The sequence below is a fragment of the Rattus norvegicus genome, chromosome 8, assembly GCF_021556685.1.
Source record: "Rattus norvegicus strain SHRSP/BbbUtx chromosome 8, alternate assembly SHRSP_T2T, whole genome shotgun sequence".
Lineage (NCBI taxonomy): Eukaryota > Metazoa > Chordata > Mammalia > Rodentia > Muridae > Rattus > Rattus norvegicus.
The window spans coordinates 53379179-53395880 of NC_141541.1; the positions used below are offsets into that span (position 1 = coordinate 53379179).

Consider the following 16702-nt stretch of genomic DNA (forward strand, 5'->3'; position numbering starts at 1 on the left):
TCCCATTCATGCTAATTACCAACACACCCAGGGAACACAGGTTGCAGGTGGCTGATGCTCCTTGGCTGCCTATTTTACTGCCTCTCCCCCGTGAATTTACTGTTTCCAAAAGACACCAGCCCTGTCACGGTGTTGGTCTGGCTCATTTCCTACCCTCGCTAAAGGGGGAAAAAAATCAAAAGCAACAGCTGCTGGCAAATCCGCTCGCGCTGGGCGCCTCCTCCGCGCGCGTCTCCTGTTGCTTCTTCAAGCCTCACTTCCCTTTGCGAAGAGCTCACCGAGAGGAGGGCGCAGGCGACAGCACAGCGGTCTGCGAGGGGACCCAGAAGCCAGTGGACGCGGGCCACCCGGGAGCCCAGCCAGTCAGCCCCCTCTGGGAGGCGGGAAAACTGCAAGCCGCGCCCACCGCCCTGCCCCCAGCGCGCCACTCCCGGCTGCTGGGACTCTGCTCAGACTCCTGGGATCCGCTTGGAGGGAACCCAACGCCTAGGTGAGCAGCAGGGGATGTGGGTAAAGTTGGCGCCTTCTTCCAAGTAGAGGAGGCTTGGGTGGGGGACCCGTCACTCTAGGGCCAGGTTCCTCCGAGTCTTGTTTGTTTCAGTGGGTGTGTGCCCAGGTCCATGCCTGGGCGGCGGGAAACGGATTTGGAGATGTAAACAAGTAGATGAGCTTCCGAAGGCTAAGGATCCCGGGATGGGGTTGCAGGCAACGGCGGTGGGCGATGCTGGTGGCTGGAAAATGCTTTTGAGGCTGCCCTGAGCTTTCATCAGGAGCTCCAGAAGAAGGATAGGGGACCCTTTAACTGGGTAGCTTCTCTTTGTTATTCGAAAGCTGGAGACCCTGTAGGGAATGGAGATGCGAAGACCCGGGAATGTAGCTGGATGTGAATGTGGACACATGAGCCACACAAAATGGAATTTGCTGGCTTGGTGCTTGTGGGATGTGGGCGTGGGCTGCGGGAGTGGAGAAGGGGCCCTGTAACGGCATTGGGGTTCTAGGGTGAGGGGATTCATCTGAATGCATGGCCTTCTTGTGGTCGGTTCAGCTCGGTTTTCTTTTCAGGGCTGTTGGTACCCTATTTCCACCATTCCCCACCCTGGCTGGCCCTGGCGGAGCCTCCCCCTTTGTTTTTGCCCAGGGCTTTCCTGTAGAGTTGGTTGAGAGCCTGGGTCTCTGGGCGCCTGCACTCCGAAGCAGTCAGGTTGGAAATATGGGCCCACCCAAGCTGCCACCAACCTCCAGACCCAAAGGTTGTGGTGACTGGAGGCTTGGCCCCACCGATGTAACCTGTCTTTATTCCCTTTGTCTAACCTGCCTTCCCGCGCTGCTGGAACTGGGATCTCCACCTTTGTAGAGGGACCAGTGGGCATCTCAGCCCTCTCAAGGACCCTTGGCTCTAGTGTTCTAGCTGCCCACATATTGTAGATGTCTGAATGTGTGTATCTGTTTTCCAACTTGGCCTTTTGCACGTGACCTGTCTCATGGTTGCCATGGAAACCCCTTCACTTCAACCTCCCTCCGTTTTTCTGCCCATTCCTCACCTCCAGTTGCCTCCCCTCCCCCCAATATGGTTGCTTAGATACTGGTTACCCTTGGCTTTTTAAAGGAGGACACCCTATGTCTGGTTCCCATTCTAAACTGCCTGGCTCTTTACCCATCCCATCACCACAAGCACCACAAACACAAATGCTCACACATTACACCCAGTATCGTCACAGCCTCACATGCCTATCACCCTCACAGCCCTTTAATGTAATCGACACACATAACATATACATTTATATCACATGTACACCACCAAGGAACACATCATGAAACCACAACACATAAAACAAAAGACACCAAATGCACACCACACCACATAAACGTCAACTACATCACTTACCCTATACACCCCATACACACCAACTACACCACACACATATAGCACCCACACCAAATATACTATATGCACCCCATCCCATATACACATTAACTGCATGCCACATGCATACCATTTGCCCTCAACCCTCACTCTATGTGTGCACACAGCAACTCCTCCTGTAACACAAACCGTCACTTTACCAACACACACATGCACATGCATGGACACACATACATACATGTGCACACAAACACAGACACACACCAGGCTGTGTAAGGCTAAGCAGACAGTGGTTTCCTTCCTGTTCAGCCTTATTCTGGATACTTAGAGTATAAAGAAGGAGTAGCCTAGAAGGGGACCTCTGACATCTCCTAGGGACCTTGTAGGACAGAGCAAAAGAAAAGTTCTCAGATCTTAGTAGAGGAGCCCCTCTGATAGGGGCCAGACTTCAGAGCCAGGGCTGGGCACAAAGCAGGATTTAAGTCTCTCCGGGCTGTGATCTTCCTTCCCTGACCCCCACAGTCCTTTCTTTCTACAGGAGGAGGCTCTGTGGAGGGGTGGGAAGCCTGTTATGAGAGCACAAGAGGGCAGGAAAAAGAAACAGGGAGCAAAGGGGTGTGTGTGTGTGTGTGTGTGTGTGTGTGTGTGTGTGAGAGAGAGAGAGAGAGAGAGAGAGAGAGAGAGAGAGAGAGAACGGAGACACAGAGAAGACAGAGAAGGAGAGAGAGGCAGAAACATAGAGAGACAGAGAGAGGGAGTGACAAATATAGAGAGATAGAGAGACAGAGAGAGAGGAGCCAAAGACATGGCAGTCAAAGCACTCAGCTGTGTGGAGCTCGAGTCTACCCCAGCCCTGTTTATCTGCTTCCTGCTGGCCCCTCCAGTCATTTCTATGCCGCTGGGGGAGCAAGCCAAGGGCTGCTGAATTGCCAAGACACTATCAAGACTTGTCCTCAGGTGTTCGAACTTGAAGGAAGAGTTTCCATTTGACATTTGGACTGATGGGGAACTCATTTTGTTCAGTTATTGAATGGTTCTAAGCACCTACTGTGTGCTAACTTCTGGGAACATGACAGTGAGGAAGGAGACACCGTCCCTGACCTCAGAGCCTGAGACAGAATTAGGTTGGGACATGGATGGGGACACGGAGCAAAGCCCATAGGCAGCAATGGTTGAAGCCTACCTGTTTAGGCAAGATTTTGGATCCTACACTGTTTGACCTGTACCTCTATCAATCCTTAGAAAATTGGGCCATCCCTTCAAAGTGATGGTCCCCTTGTAGGTGTGTTGGAAGATATGGCAAAGAGAGGTGAGAAGGGCAATTTCATGAACCTTGGACCCTCCCCTGACAGCCTTTGGGAAATCAACTCACATAGACACCTAGATTCTCCTCCCCACCCCATCCCCCATCAAAGCACACATTCCTCAACCTCTACTCTCTCCCTGTATGATACAAGAGGCTAACGCTGGTGTGCAGATAGTGCCAGATAGCCTCAGGATCACCATCTCACAGGAGAGGCCGTCTGCCCTTTCTGGGGTGCCCTGGGAAAGCAGAAGTCACAGGAGACAGAGCCTGGAGCCCACAAAAAGCCAGGTGCTATCTCCTTGGCCCACCCCTGAGCGCTGTGCTTCCCAAGCGCAAACGCATTTATTCCACAAATATCCTGTTGGCCACACCACAGGTCTCTTGGAGCAACCTAAAAATGGCTTGGTCTGTGCTCAAGTAACCTGAGGCCTCCAAGATCCTAGGCATTTGTTTCCGCATCGGTCCATGGGGGATTTAGTCATGGTTTCCAAGCCATATCCTCCCTTTAAATGTGCGTGGATTCCAGAATCTTGAAAAAGATTGCTTTTCTCTGTTAGATACCAATGTGTGTACATGTGCGTGTGTGTGTGTGTGTGTGTGTGTGTGTGTGTGTGTGTGTGTGTGTGTGTGTGTGCGTGTGATGCTAAGCTGAGCTGGAAAGGGACTGTCTGGCCACTCTGGACAGAGCTTTTCTTTCACCTCTGGTCAGTGACTGAGAAGCCAAGGTCAGCTATGCTTTTCATGGGCTTGACGGGGGAGGGGCTCCCTGGACCAGAGTCACCTGTCTGTTCTGCTAGGACATGCGTGGGCCGGAAAGGCTTGAGGGGCCTAAAGCACTGCAGAGTGTGAAGCCATGGCCAGCGTTTAATGGGTCTTTGAAGACTTTTGGACAGTTAGAGGGGTCAAGAACACCCCCTCATCTTGGACCGCCATCCTTAAAAAAGAAGCTGGACCTCTCTGACCAAGACAGAACCGGTTTAGCAGCATCTTCCCTGTTTTAAAATGGGGCTGGAGAGGAATTCTGACCTGGGGAATATAAAGCCAGCTTGGCCATAACATAGGAAAACATCTGTCTCAAAGACATCTGTCTGGGGGGAGGGGGCAGGGAGGAAGATGTCTGAGCCCCAGGGATTGGGTTGGGACTGTAGGAATGTCTCTGTCCAGTCAAGAACCATTGTTTGGGTAGAAAGGGTCAGAGAGGAGACCAAGGAAAGGAGTTCTATTTGGAGCCATAGTAACATCCCGGTCCTCAACAGCTGGAGAGCAAAACCAGCCCTAGGTTTTACTTATTGACCCTTTTAACAAATGCCAAGTCCCTCCAATATGGTAGGCCCTGTGGGTTTCTCAGAACCCTGTAGAGATGTGGGGTCATGCTTTCTTACTCACTCCTGCTGAGGCAGATCTAATGATTTGACCTGTCCCTCCCTCTGCCTGCTTACCTCGTGAAGCTGCCTTCCTTGAGGAAGATCTCGTAATGCTCCCTGTGGCCCTCTTCCTCCACAGGAGGGTTCCCTGACTCACAGACAAGCACTTTCACACTTCCGTGCACAACCCCGTCCTCACCCATACATAACCCTCTCCCCCTGACACTTAGGCAGGTACTTGCACGTTTCCACACTTCTCACACTTCTGCTTTCTTCAGCAGCCGTCTCTCGCCCCCCCCCCCGGGATGGCCTATTAACTTCTATCCTCTCAGCTGCATCTGTTGTCGGCGGATCTTTCAGCTCCAGTCTGGTCCTGTCAAAGCCCCTGTGTGTGGCTGTCTGTCACCCAGTAATGACAGCTCTTATTCTTCAAGCCCTCCAGATGCCCACCCTAAGTCCTTGGGGCTTTCTAGAACATTCACTCCTCCTGACTGTGGAGTTGGGGGTGGCACCCTTTATAGAAGCATTCTGAGGCTTTCCTTTTTTTTTTTTTTTTAACTTTATACGGCAAATGAGCTTGGCGATGGATGGAGCGAGCTCTGTAAAGCAGTTGAACAATGTCGATGATGACTCCATCTTACTGTCCTTAGGATGACGTCACTGTCATGTCTCCTCTCTAGTGATCATTCCTCCGAGAAGTTTTTCCTAATTCCTACTCGGCATTTTAGCCATTCCCCCCACCCTAGCCCCCTCTCATCTTAAAGACAGGGTCACCTGGAGCAAGTCTGGTGAGCCCAAAGGTGGAGTCATCCAGCCCTTGTTCCCACCTAGCCCACTCCTAAGGTGTCCATTCTTTTCCTCCATGTATGGTCTTGGAATGTCTCTCCCTTGGTAGTCTGCAAGATGTCAAAAGGCTGAAGTTAACAGCGAGAGCTGATTCACTGCCCCATTCTGGGGTTTGACGAGACCCAGATGGCAGAGATGAAGAGAAGGCCTGGAGTTGGGGGAAGGGCAAGGAAATGCCTCAAAACACTTAAAATATATCATTGAGATTCTCAGGTGTCTGAGCTTATGGTGGATTATGACTTAAAGAGACAGTGATGCTGAAATGTCATTAACTAATTACACCACACACATACACACACACACACACACACACACACACACACAAACACACGAACACACAAACTCTGTCACTCTGGGAATCGGCCAATGGAAGGGAAGGGACAGTTTCCTAAAACATAATGGGGTCAAGTCAAAAGTCCCTTAACCTCCACGCACTCTGGCTATCTAGACCCCGGCAACCTTCTTTTCTCCCTCCCACATCTGGGGAAGAATATGAATACATGTGGAGCCCTGGGGGCCAGAGATGTGCTTCCAGAAGTAGGAAGCTAGCAGAGGAAGGATGACCATCCCCTGGAATATAGTCTGCTTGTGAGAAAGGTGGCATGGGCTGGTCTCTGGGCCCCTGGTCTGGTATGGACTTCAGATCTGTCTTTGCTACTGGGACTGCTCTTCTGGCCTCTGTGAATGGGTCTCTCTCTCTCTCTCTCTCTCTCTCTCTCTCTCTCTCTCTCTCTCTCTCTGTGTGTGTGTGTGTGTGTGTGTGTGTGTGTGTGTGTGTACACCCAGGTGGGGGTGATCTCTCTCCTGACTGACCAAGTCACACTTTGACTATGGCTTCTGTGTAATGCAGCTGGTTACCTAGACTTGCTGGGAACTGAACTCAGTTGTCCAAAGCTAGGAAGAGTCCTCAAACTGCTACTAGGTGGAAAGCTAGGGCCTGGCTCCCTGACTCATGCCGAGCAGCTCATGCCTGGGTATGAGTTGGCTATAACATCCCTATTCCTCTGGGCACTGGGTAGGCTGATACACTGAAGGCTGTCTCAGTTGGTAGTGACAGTGAAGTGGCCGAAAGTTCCAGTCCTCTGTTGGTAGGCCCTTCTTCCCTTCCTGAAGAAGAAACCTGGTTTCTTTGCCAGGTCTGTTCTCATTGTTCTTTCTGTGGCCAGTGTCTTCTCTCCCAGAAGTAACTCCAGGTTAAAGGTAAAGGTTTCTAAAGTAAGAAGTGCTGTCTGAGGCGGGACTTTGGCCTCTGACCTGCACAACCCACTGGATTTGGGTCTGGGCTCCTACAAAAACATGTTTGAGTTGTGAGGACCCAGGGTTCCCCTATTCCATGAAATCAGAAATGGTGGAGAAGAACCCCCAGTCACTGGACCCTTGCCAGTCATGAAGGCTCAGTCATGAAGCAAAGTGGTTAACTGCCCCATTCTTTAGACTACCCAGCTGCCTTCGAGACACCACAAGGAATTCAAGACAAAGTAACCCCAGCCACCAGGATTCCAGGTCTATCGGAATGCTACTACCCTCTACCCTTTCCTTCCCCTTGCCAACTTTGAGTCCATCTCACCGGCTCTGCTCTGGAGTGCTGGCATGGTGGGGGCAGGGAGGGGGGCAAGTCTGCGGAGAGAGCTGTCATTTGAAGCCAGGCCCTTAAACTGAAGAATTGATGTTTAATTGTTCATTCAATGGGCGTTTGAAATACAGGCTAAGCAAATAGGCCACAGAACTATCAGTGGCCTCTGATCCCAACCCCAAACACTCACTGTAAAAAAAGGCAGCTTTAAAAGCTTTGGCTGGTTCTTGGCTCCGTGGCAGTGAACCAGCTACGCGCTGCCTGTTGCAGAAGCATGTGGCATGAGAACACCTGTGTTCTGCACCGTGCCAGGAAAGAAAGCCGATAGGCTAGGGATGAATAGAGATGGAGGACTGATTTGATTTTTTTTTTTATTTTAACTGAATGTTCAAATTTGGTAAGGAACAGACTTTTTCTTCTGGAACAGTTTCAGATTTACAGAAAACTTGGGTGGACAGCACAGGCCTCCTGTCCCTTCTTCATCTGCACACAGCTTCTGTGTGCAAATAAAACACACTAAAAAAGCCAATAAAGATCTTACTTTCGTGTGCCACAGTCTCTACTGCATTCCAGCTGCTGTTGATACATTATAAACAAAGGTTGACACTCCATGCAGCTCTAACCATGCCCTCTCTCTGTCCCAGGATTCACCTCCCGGGAGACCACATTGTATTTAGTTATCATGACTCCTTGGGCTCTTCTTTGGCTGTGACAGTGTATCTTTGTTTTGATGACTGTTGCATCTTTAAGGAGCACAGGTCAGGTTACTGTAGGGGTTCTGCTCTTGGGATTTGGCCAGTATTTTCTCATTAGAAAATACTGGGGCATGGGTTTGGGTAAGGAGTCACTGTCATCACGTCATGCTATGTCAAAAGCACCAGCTCTCTACCTATCCATGCTCCAGCAACATAGTTGGTAACCTGTTAATGGAGCTGTGCTCCCTCCACTCCCCGAAGGAGACATCCTAACACATCAGTCTATTCTTCCTGGCTATCTCACCATCCGAGTCTTGCGAGTCTACGAATGAGAGGCATTGAAGATTAAAGATGTAGACAGCAGCTGCAGAATGAGGCAGGCTGTTGTACCGGCCCAATAGGTAATAGAATATGAGGGACAGACTTAAAGGGATGTTGCTCTCAAGGTGAATACAGCTGAGACATAGAACCAGACTGGAGTCAGGGAGGGAACGGGCAGCCTGAGAACATGGTTAGACCATAGCTCCATCTGGCAGAGGCTGTGTGTCTCTCTTGGTGCAGAACCCTTGCTGATAAGGGAGGTATCTGGACAGTCAGGTGGCCATCGGTAATGGAGTGATCAAGCGAATATTCTTTCTGAAATCACAGCCTCTTCCGCAATGATCGTCTGTATCTCAGCCATGCAGAAATCAATTTGACTCCACCCTGGGCTAAGGCATCAGCCACTGTTGGCGTCAGGAGGATTTCTCGTTCACAAGTAAATGTGGTGACTTTAAGTTTGATATTGTGGGAGAAGACACCCTCAGTTCAGCTCCATGTGCTAATATTCTCACCAGAAGGAACACAAGGTGGTCACTAGCTTTGTACGCCTTATGGAAGGCTACCAATTGCTAGGCTCTTGCTTTTCTTGGTATCAGCTATGAACTGAGCTCCAGTGAGCAGTAGCCTCTACAGCTTGTTAGGGACATGGTCCAGCTTTGGCTAAAGGATAAGAGTCTCTGAGCTGATACGTCAAGCTCCCCCAAGGAAATAGCAGGACCAGTGACACCTGAGGAATAGCCCCAGATCTTAGGGAGGTGAACGTGGCGTGCCTTAGGCACCTTAGGACCCAGTATTCCTAGGCACACTTTGAAATGTCCCTTGCAGAAAGCAGTCTTTCTGAAGGATGTTTAGAACAGAAGTTGATGGGCCTTGTTGCTAGAGAGGTGTCTGAGGACCTCAAGGGTTGGGGCACTGTTGGGCCTAACCCTCCCCAGCTGCCAGGAAACGGTGTGAGATGCTTCTCCTGGACACAGCAGCTGCCTGTTGACTTTCCCTGTGCAGGCTCTAATCTGGTGTGCTTTTTCTCTGCTCTTTGGAGCATCATGGTAACCAGGGAGCCAGGGGCACAGCAGAGGAGGCTGGGCATCCTGGTGTGACCCTGTGGAGAGGGGAAGACTTGGAGTTTCCTCATACACGGATTTTATTTTTCTCTGCAGTCTGCTTTTTCCCTCTGTGCTTCCAGTCCACTTTCTGGCTCAGTTTCTGATGGGAACTCTGTCCGTGGGCCAGCCTCAGGTCCATCTTTCCCTCCTTGGCCCACCTCTCTGAGTGAGAGCACCCTCTGTTCCCTGGCTCCTCCTCCAGCATACTCTTCTGCTACCTGCTTGAGCTCCAGTGACAGCTGCTATTCTTGGAGCAGAAAGTATTGCTTGGGGAACCAATGTCAGCTATGGGCTGAGCCCTCCCTACCTGTGTCAGTGTAGGACACTGGAACCTTCTAGTGGTTATAAGACAATGCAAGGAAAAAGGGAGAGGTTCCAGGAAAAGGTAGAAAAGGGGGATGGGAGGGGAGGACAGGGCTAGGCTTGCTAACAGTAATGAGCCCAACCGTGGTGCCTCAGGAGCAGTATAGTACTCTGCCAGCTGCTGACCCAGGTCCCTTCCTCTCAGCTAGGGTCCCATGCAACCTGTGCTTCACGAGATTACTGTGTAGCTAAGGCCTCAAACTCACTCTGGAGTTGAGGATAACCTTGAGCTCCTGATCTTTCTTCGTCCACTTTCTGAATGGGATTGTGGGTGTGGGCCACCATGTCTGGCTCCATACCAATCTCTTTTCATTGCAAATGGCTGAAATGGACCCTGTCCTCAACCAGGCAAGCCAGGGATGGTCAGTCACAGAGCTGAAGTTCAAGAAGAGCTCTCTGGGGAACCAATGGCTTGATGCCCATCAGAAACTTTTCCCTATCCCTGGTAACGTCTTTTTCTGGCTAGCTACACACACACACACACACACACACACACACACACACACACACACACACACACACACACGCATACACACGCATGCATGCACATACATACACACGTGTGTACACCATACCTCCAGCCCTACCATCACCGGGCTTTCCTGTCTCTTCCTTCATTGATTCTGACATATCAGGTAGCAAGAGGACACTGAAGTCCCCTGCTTTTTCCTTTTGGTCACCGGTGAGACTGTGGGGGCAGCCTTCAGTTGACAACCAGCTGAGGGCAAAGGAGGTCAGGCTCCCTCCCAGGAGGAGATAGCCATGGTAGGAGTGACTGTGGAAGCAAGACAGCAACTGTGCCCATTCAAAGGCCATGACATCCATTCTCATAGACCTGAGACCGTATCTCCATCCCCTCTTCTCACAGTCACTGGAGGAAAGATCCTAGACCTCTAGTTGCTTTCCTGAGACACAGGCCCCGAGTAACAGATACAGGATTGCTGAGTGCTTCCCCATGGGGACCTGCAGATCAGGGTACTTGGGACTGAATCTGGCCTCTAGGGCTTTCAGAAAGTAACAAACCTGTCTCTCCTCAGTTGGCCTATTGTCTAATGGTAATACTTGAAATGGTGGCCACTCCGAGGACTGTCGAAGGATTGTAAGCTGCGTAGAACCACCCTCGCATGGCACAGGCTCCTAATAAATGTTGCACATTGCTGTCACAGAGTTCTCCTGTTCTCAGAAACCCTTCCCACGTGTTATCTCACTTGCCCTTCTGTGCAGCCTTGAGAAGTGGACAGGATACATCAGCTGACTCCACACTGCCCACCCCACGTGTCCACCCTCGCCTAATGAACTGCATGGGCCTGTAATCCGTCTTTGAAAAAAAAATCACCCTCTGGAGCAAACAGCTCTCAGTTCCCACTCAGGGTGAGCTGGCAGACATCCTGCATTCTGCAGTCCCTCTCTCCCTCTTGTGTGAATATGGATGAAGCTGGAGATTCTGGGAGCTTGGCTGGGAAAAGCGGGGGCTCTTTCCTTTGGAGTTCATCGGACTCCCTCCTTGGACACTTAGGTCTCAGAGTCTTAAACTTGATGGATGGGGAGGAGCAAGAAGAGTGGCATTCGGCAGGAGAATGGGGGTCCTTCACAGAGCCACAGTGCTGTGTGATCTGGGAACTCAAGTGTGGGGCTGGCTCTCCACAAGGGCAGTCCACTCATGGCAGGGAGTTTACTCTTTCTCCACTAGTGGAGAGGCAGACAGGGCAAGATGGAAGGGTAGAATCCAGCTCTCGCTCGCTCGCTCTCTGCCCAGTTTTTCTCCTTGTAAAATGTGTGTGATGCTAACTCAGGGCCTTCAGAAGCCTCTGCTCACCCCACAGGGGAGTGAGGGGACGGTCGGAACTGGTCTTTGCCATAACTCTGGCTACATAGCATGTGTGCTGGGCTGAGCGACTGTCACATATCTTGCTGTACATAGTGCAAGGCCAGTGTTGAAGACAACAGAGAAGCCAAGGGCTAAAACCGTGGACAGGCGGGCGAGACACAAGCTAGCAGAGACGTGAAGTCCTTACATTCATAAGACAGTAGATGCCACTATTAGGAAGGAACTGGGGAACGGCCTGCTCTGCGTGTATTAACCAGAACTCCCATGAGGGGCTTGCTCCTTTAAGACCTTCTTGTTCCTCTATGGGAGCGAGCTAGGGGCTATGTGTATCTTTCCAGGCCAACTCCCTCTCTCCCTGTCCTAGAAGCCAGCAATAGCTGCTTTGCCTTCTCCCTTTGCATCTCTAACCCAAGCTCATTTTCCAGTTGAAGGAGCCTGTCAGCTGCTTCCCTTCTGCCTCTCATTGCCCTGCCTTGGCGCCTGTCAGGCTGCCTCCAGGAACTATCCAGTACTGCCCAGCCTTTCCTGATACAAGGCTGGCTGTTCCCAACCTCACTTCATCAAATCGGCTGGCAGGGTCAGAGGCGTGGGTTCTTCAGCCAGGCCCTACTCACCCCTGACTGGCAGCTGAATCAGGGCCCTCTCTCATTGGACCTAGATTTTCCAAAATTAAAGGCAGATGTTTGTTTCATCATATCCCAGCCTGGCCTGCTGGATACCACATTCATCTGGAAACTCTACATCTTGGTTATGTGCTGTACATGATACATCCCTTACCACAGCATCTCTGTTGAAATTCATGGGGATAGCACAAGCTAAACCATGTCCCATGGTCTCTAATAACAACCTGGGTAGCTCATGAGCCTAAGCCACAGTGATCAGGCGTTCTGTGGTCCTTTGAAGGCTACCCCTTCTTGGGTATGTCTGCCAGCCATCTCACTGGGGTAGCCAAGCAGGCCGTGGTGATCCTAAGGTGCATTGTCTAGGCTGGGGTTGAGCCTGCAGGAAGGCAAACAGGCCCCGTGCAAGGGAAACGAGGAGGGTCTGCAGGTTAGATGAGGAAATTTCATGGCATTTTGGGACTTCTGCCTTGTAAGGGGAGATGGTTGTCAAATTATATCACAATAGTCCCAGGCATTCTGGAATACCTCAGAAGTAATACAGTGTGATGCCGTATCACCAACCGGTGGCTTTTCTTTCTGAGTGGCTTTTACCCAGCAATTAAGTGGAATTATGTGACTCAGTATGGAAAGATAATCGATGGAGGACTCTCTGATCGTGTTCGCTGCACATGTCGTGGGTGACTGCGCAAACAGCGGGATAGCAGGAGAGGAGACTAACACAGAACGGCTGTGGTCAGCCGCAGTGTGTGCCTGGGCACAGACAGAATGGACCATGGGAAGGAGGTGGAACTCTTCCTCATACTGTGCAAGATCTGACAGAATAGAGCAGTGGTGATCAGAATAGGATGTGACGGAGTTCTCAGCTCCAGCAGCAATGATGTAATAGAGTCCTCAGCTCCAGCAGCAATGATGTAATAGAGTCCTCAGCTCCAGCAGCAATGATGTAATAGAGTCCTCAGCTCCAGCAGCAGTGATGTAATAGAGTCCTCAGCTCCAGCAGCAGTGATGTTATGGAGTCCTCAACACCAGCAGTGATGATGTAATGGAATCATCAGCCCTAGCCCTAGCTGTGATGATGTAATGGAGTCCTTATCTCCAGCAGTGATGACTTCTTAGGTTCCCTGTCCCAGCCAACCAGGTCTCAAAGTAGGGGTCCAGGACCATAAAACAAGACATTTTAATATGTATGTTGAGACTTACAGAGCAATCTGGGGCCTCCCTCCTGGCCCTGTTCTCTTCTGTGTGGCTTATCCCCTTGCCTGAATATTCCTTCCTCCTCCCATTGTCTCCTAAACTCTAGGCCTGGAAGGAGATTATTATGCTACCTCATCTACATCCTCCAACCTCAGCTGAGCTCCAGTTCCTACCCTGTAAGGAAGAAGAAAGGAACTCGGAGACTGGAAGGTCAGGAGAAGCCAGGGTCTTACCACAGAGGGAGGAGAGGTCAGGATAGAATTCCTTGGTTAACAGAAACAAAGACATCTGTGTCCCCTCAAAGGCTCCGTGTATGTAGCCGGCCACTGCACTCCCAGCCAGTGCCAGCCACACCACCGATGTGATCTTTGAAAGTGGTCTGAGTGCCAAGAGGCAGCCTTGGAGGAGACTCAGGCTGAGAGGAACTGCTGGTGTAGAACAGGTCCCAGCAGCAGCTTGGAGGATAGAGACTGGGCTACTTCTCAAATTTATGACAGTGTTCCTTTCAACACTCTGCAACTTGATCACAGATGTTTGCTTTAGAATACAAGGACAGGTCTTCACTCCGGAGCTTGGCATTCGCGAGCCTCCATAGTCTGATGCCAGCCGTCTTATCGGGGTTCTCACTACCCATCCAAGCTTTACCCAGACTGGATTATTCACTGCTTTGGAAGGTGACTGGCACTAGAAATGAAAACACTTGGTGGGTTGCTATCACAGTTCCCTCCTATGTCATACACTAGTGGACCCAGCCTCATTTTGATGCCTTCTAGGAAGACCCTACAGGCAGCCATGTGAAGTACCATGAGATTTAACTTAAATTGAACTTGGAATGAGTATCGTTTGCCATCCCTTCTTTCCGTGGTTTCCTCTCACTGCTCCTCCCCCACCCTTGTCTATCACGATCCCATCTCCTCTCAAGGTTTGGCTGAAATGTCAGCTCCTCCACGGGCACTTTAGATCTCCTGTTGTACTATCCTTCTTACTGATGGTAGCAGGATCTTCGCTCTCCAAACCTGTGTCTCCTCAGTAGTTGAAGCAAAACCGTGATCATTGATCTATCCCCTGCAGACCCAGAATTCATGTCCCTCTGAGGGATTTAACTGTGGAATTATCCTGAGCTGAGCATCTGTGGAAGTGACTGTTGAAGGTCCTCAGAGTGGATGGTTACTGTACCTGTAGTCTGGGGGCCTTGATATGGATATACCTGGTAGTCTGGGGTTTCTTCTTCTCCAGGAGGAGCTCTACTGCCTAGTAACTCCTCTGCTGTAGGGTGAGAAGCCCAGACTGTCCATCCTTCCCCTGGCACCCAAGACCCAATGTTCTCGTGAAGGTTCCTAAGAATTGTATTTTGTTTTACTTATGAGAGTACACTGTCACTGTCTTCAGATACACCAGAAGAGGGTATCAGATCCCATTATAGATGGTTGTGAACCACCATGTGGCTGCTGGGAATTGAACTCTGGACCTCTGGAAGAGCAGTCAGTGTTCTTAACTGCTTAGCCATCTCCCCAGCCCCCGTATTTTTATTACTTATGAGACAGGGTCTCTCTATGTATCCTTGGTTGGCCTAGAACTTGTGGCAATCCTCTTGCCTCAGCCTGCTGAGTGCTAGGATTGCATGCATGAGCCACATTTGAGGGCTTTTAGTGCCCGTTCCTTTCTCCTTCTGGACTACCTTTGAGTCTGGTCTCCTCCGACCGAGGCCCAGATATAATTTAACTATGGAACTTGAAATGAAAGTAGCAATACATTTGACCAAAGGGAAGGAAGAAGGAAAGGAAGGAGGGAGATTTTACACACAGCAGGTATATATATAACTTATTTACCTCCTTGAACAATATATTTAAACCAATATGACTGTCTGAGATTTTTTTTTAACTGTAAAATAATGATCCCAGCTTTGTTGTCACAGGGCTGGGCCCGCCCCCCACGAAGGAAGAAAGATACCCCCCTTACCGGTCACTCCTCTCTACATACCAAACAACACCTAAAACTCTAGAACAGAAATAGATCTTCCAACTAAAATCCTATGAAGTCAGAGTAGCACGATTATGTAAAGTGTGAACTAAATTGAAACAGGGCTGCTGAGAGCGAACACCAGTAGGCATCTCTGCCTACCGGAGGCCAATAAGCACCGAACCCAGCAGGATTAGCAACCAAGCCCATGACTTCTTCATTAGGCTGAGGACCCTTGAGAGAGAGGCTAATCTGGTCTTATGTTGGTATTGGCCACTCTTAGTCCCCACGGAAAAAGGAAAACAAAGCCTCAGAATTTCCCACAGATTAAAATCTAACAATTTGGAGCTCACAGTCAAAGATTACTCAACCAAGGTAGTGTGTGTGTGTATGCATATGTGTATGATGTGTGTGTGTGTATGTGTGTGTGTGTGTGTGTGTGTGTGTGTGTGTGTGTGAGGAGGGAACCAAGAAAAGCCAAAGCACTGTTTAAAAACCAGAAGGCCACAAATCAATTTATGCTTCCAAGAATTCAGGATTTTGAAGGAAGGCGGAGCAGTGGCAGTAATAGCAGGAGCCTTTCATCTCAGCACTTGGGAGGCAGGCAGGCAAGTCTCTGTGAGTTCAAGGCCAGTTTGGTCTACAGAGCAAGTTCCAGGACAGCCAGGGGTACACAGAGAGACCATGTCTCGAAAAACAAAGAAACAAACCAACAGAACCAAACAAAAGCTACGAATTCAGGATTTGGGAATAAAGGGATAGAGAAAATAAAATAACTGAAGAAAATGTTGAAAGGAAACGAGATCATAAAAATGAGTGGGCAAGGAAGACTAATGAAATGACCAAGCAGTTAGAAAAAGAACCAACTAGAACACACAGAAATAATATAATCATTGAAATAGGAAATTAAGTGGATGAATGAAACAGCAGATTAAACACAGTTAGAGGGAGAAATGTAATAATTCAGAAACAATTACCCAGCATGTAGCACAGAAAAGCAAGGAAGTAGAAACTGTGAATGAGCAGCCGGGTGATTTGTAGAACACAATAAAGATGCCCAGCACACTCCCAAGCCAGAATCTAGGAAGACAGAATAGGATGCCTGCAAGAAGGGAAGTGCATGTGACTTACTTATTCATAGTTAATAGAAAACAAGTGTCTTGGAAGCCCAGTGTTAAAGCAGAATCTTGGAACTCCATTTAAAGCCAGTAATAAGCAGTTAAAACAAATTTGTGTACATGTATGTGCGCATGTATATATAATCATTGTCTCTCTCTGAATTTCACTGCTCAGTCAGTGCACTAGAACGAGATAGGAACAGTCTGTGTGCCAATTAGAAAGAAGAGACCCCACTCAATCATGGGCAAAGTCGGTGTAAAGAGAAAACCCAAAAGTGTACAGGTAAATTATTAGAAGTGAGAGATCTTAAGATTACTGTATTTAAGACCGATAGATAAAAACCAATTGTTTTGCTCTGTACTACCCGATACGTTAATGTTTAAAATAATATAATTTATAATGTGCCCTGAAAGGATCTAAGAGCTATGTGAAGATATGACATTTCTTTTTTTTTTTTTTTTATTAACTTGAGTATTTCTTATATACATTTCGAGTGTTATTCCCTTTCCCGGTTTCCGGGCAAACATCCCCCTCCCCCCTCCCC

At 49.4% G+C, this 16702-nt stretch overlaps 1 protein-coding gene across 2 annotated transcripts in view; it reads left to right on the forward strand.

Annotated features, from left to right (window-relative positions):
• Window positions 1-271: 271 nt before the first annotated feature.
• Fxyd6 (FXYD domain-containing ion transport regulator 6) overlaps window positions 272-16702 on the forward strand; it is a 33561-nt gene continuing 17130 nt past the window's right edge. Inside the window, 1 exon segment of one of the 2 annotated variants that reach the window (NM_022005.3) lies at window positions 272-490. The gene's annotated coding sequence lies outside the window, so the exon portion shown is untranslated. 2 annotated transcript variants of the gene reach the window in all.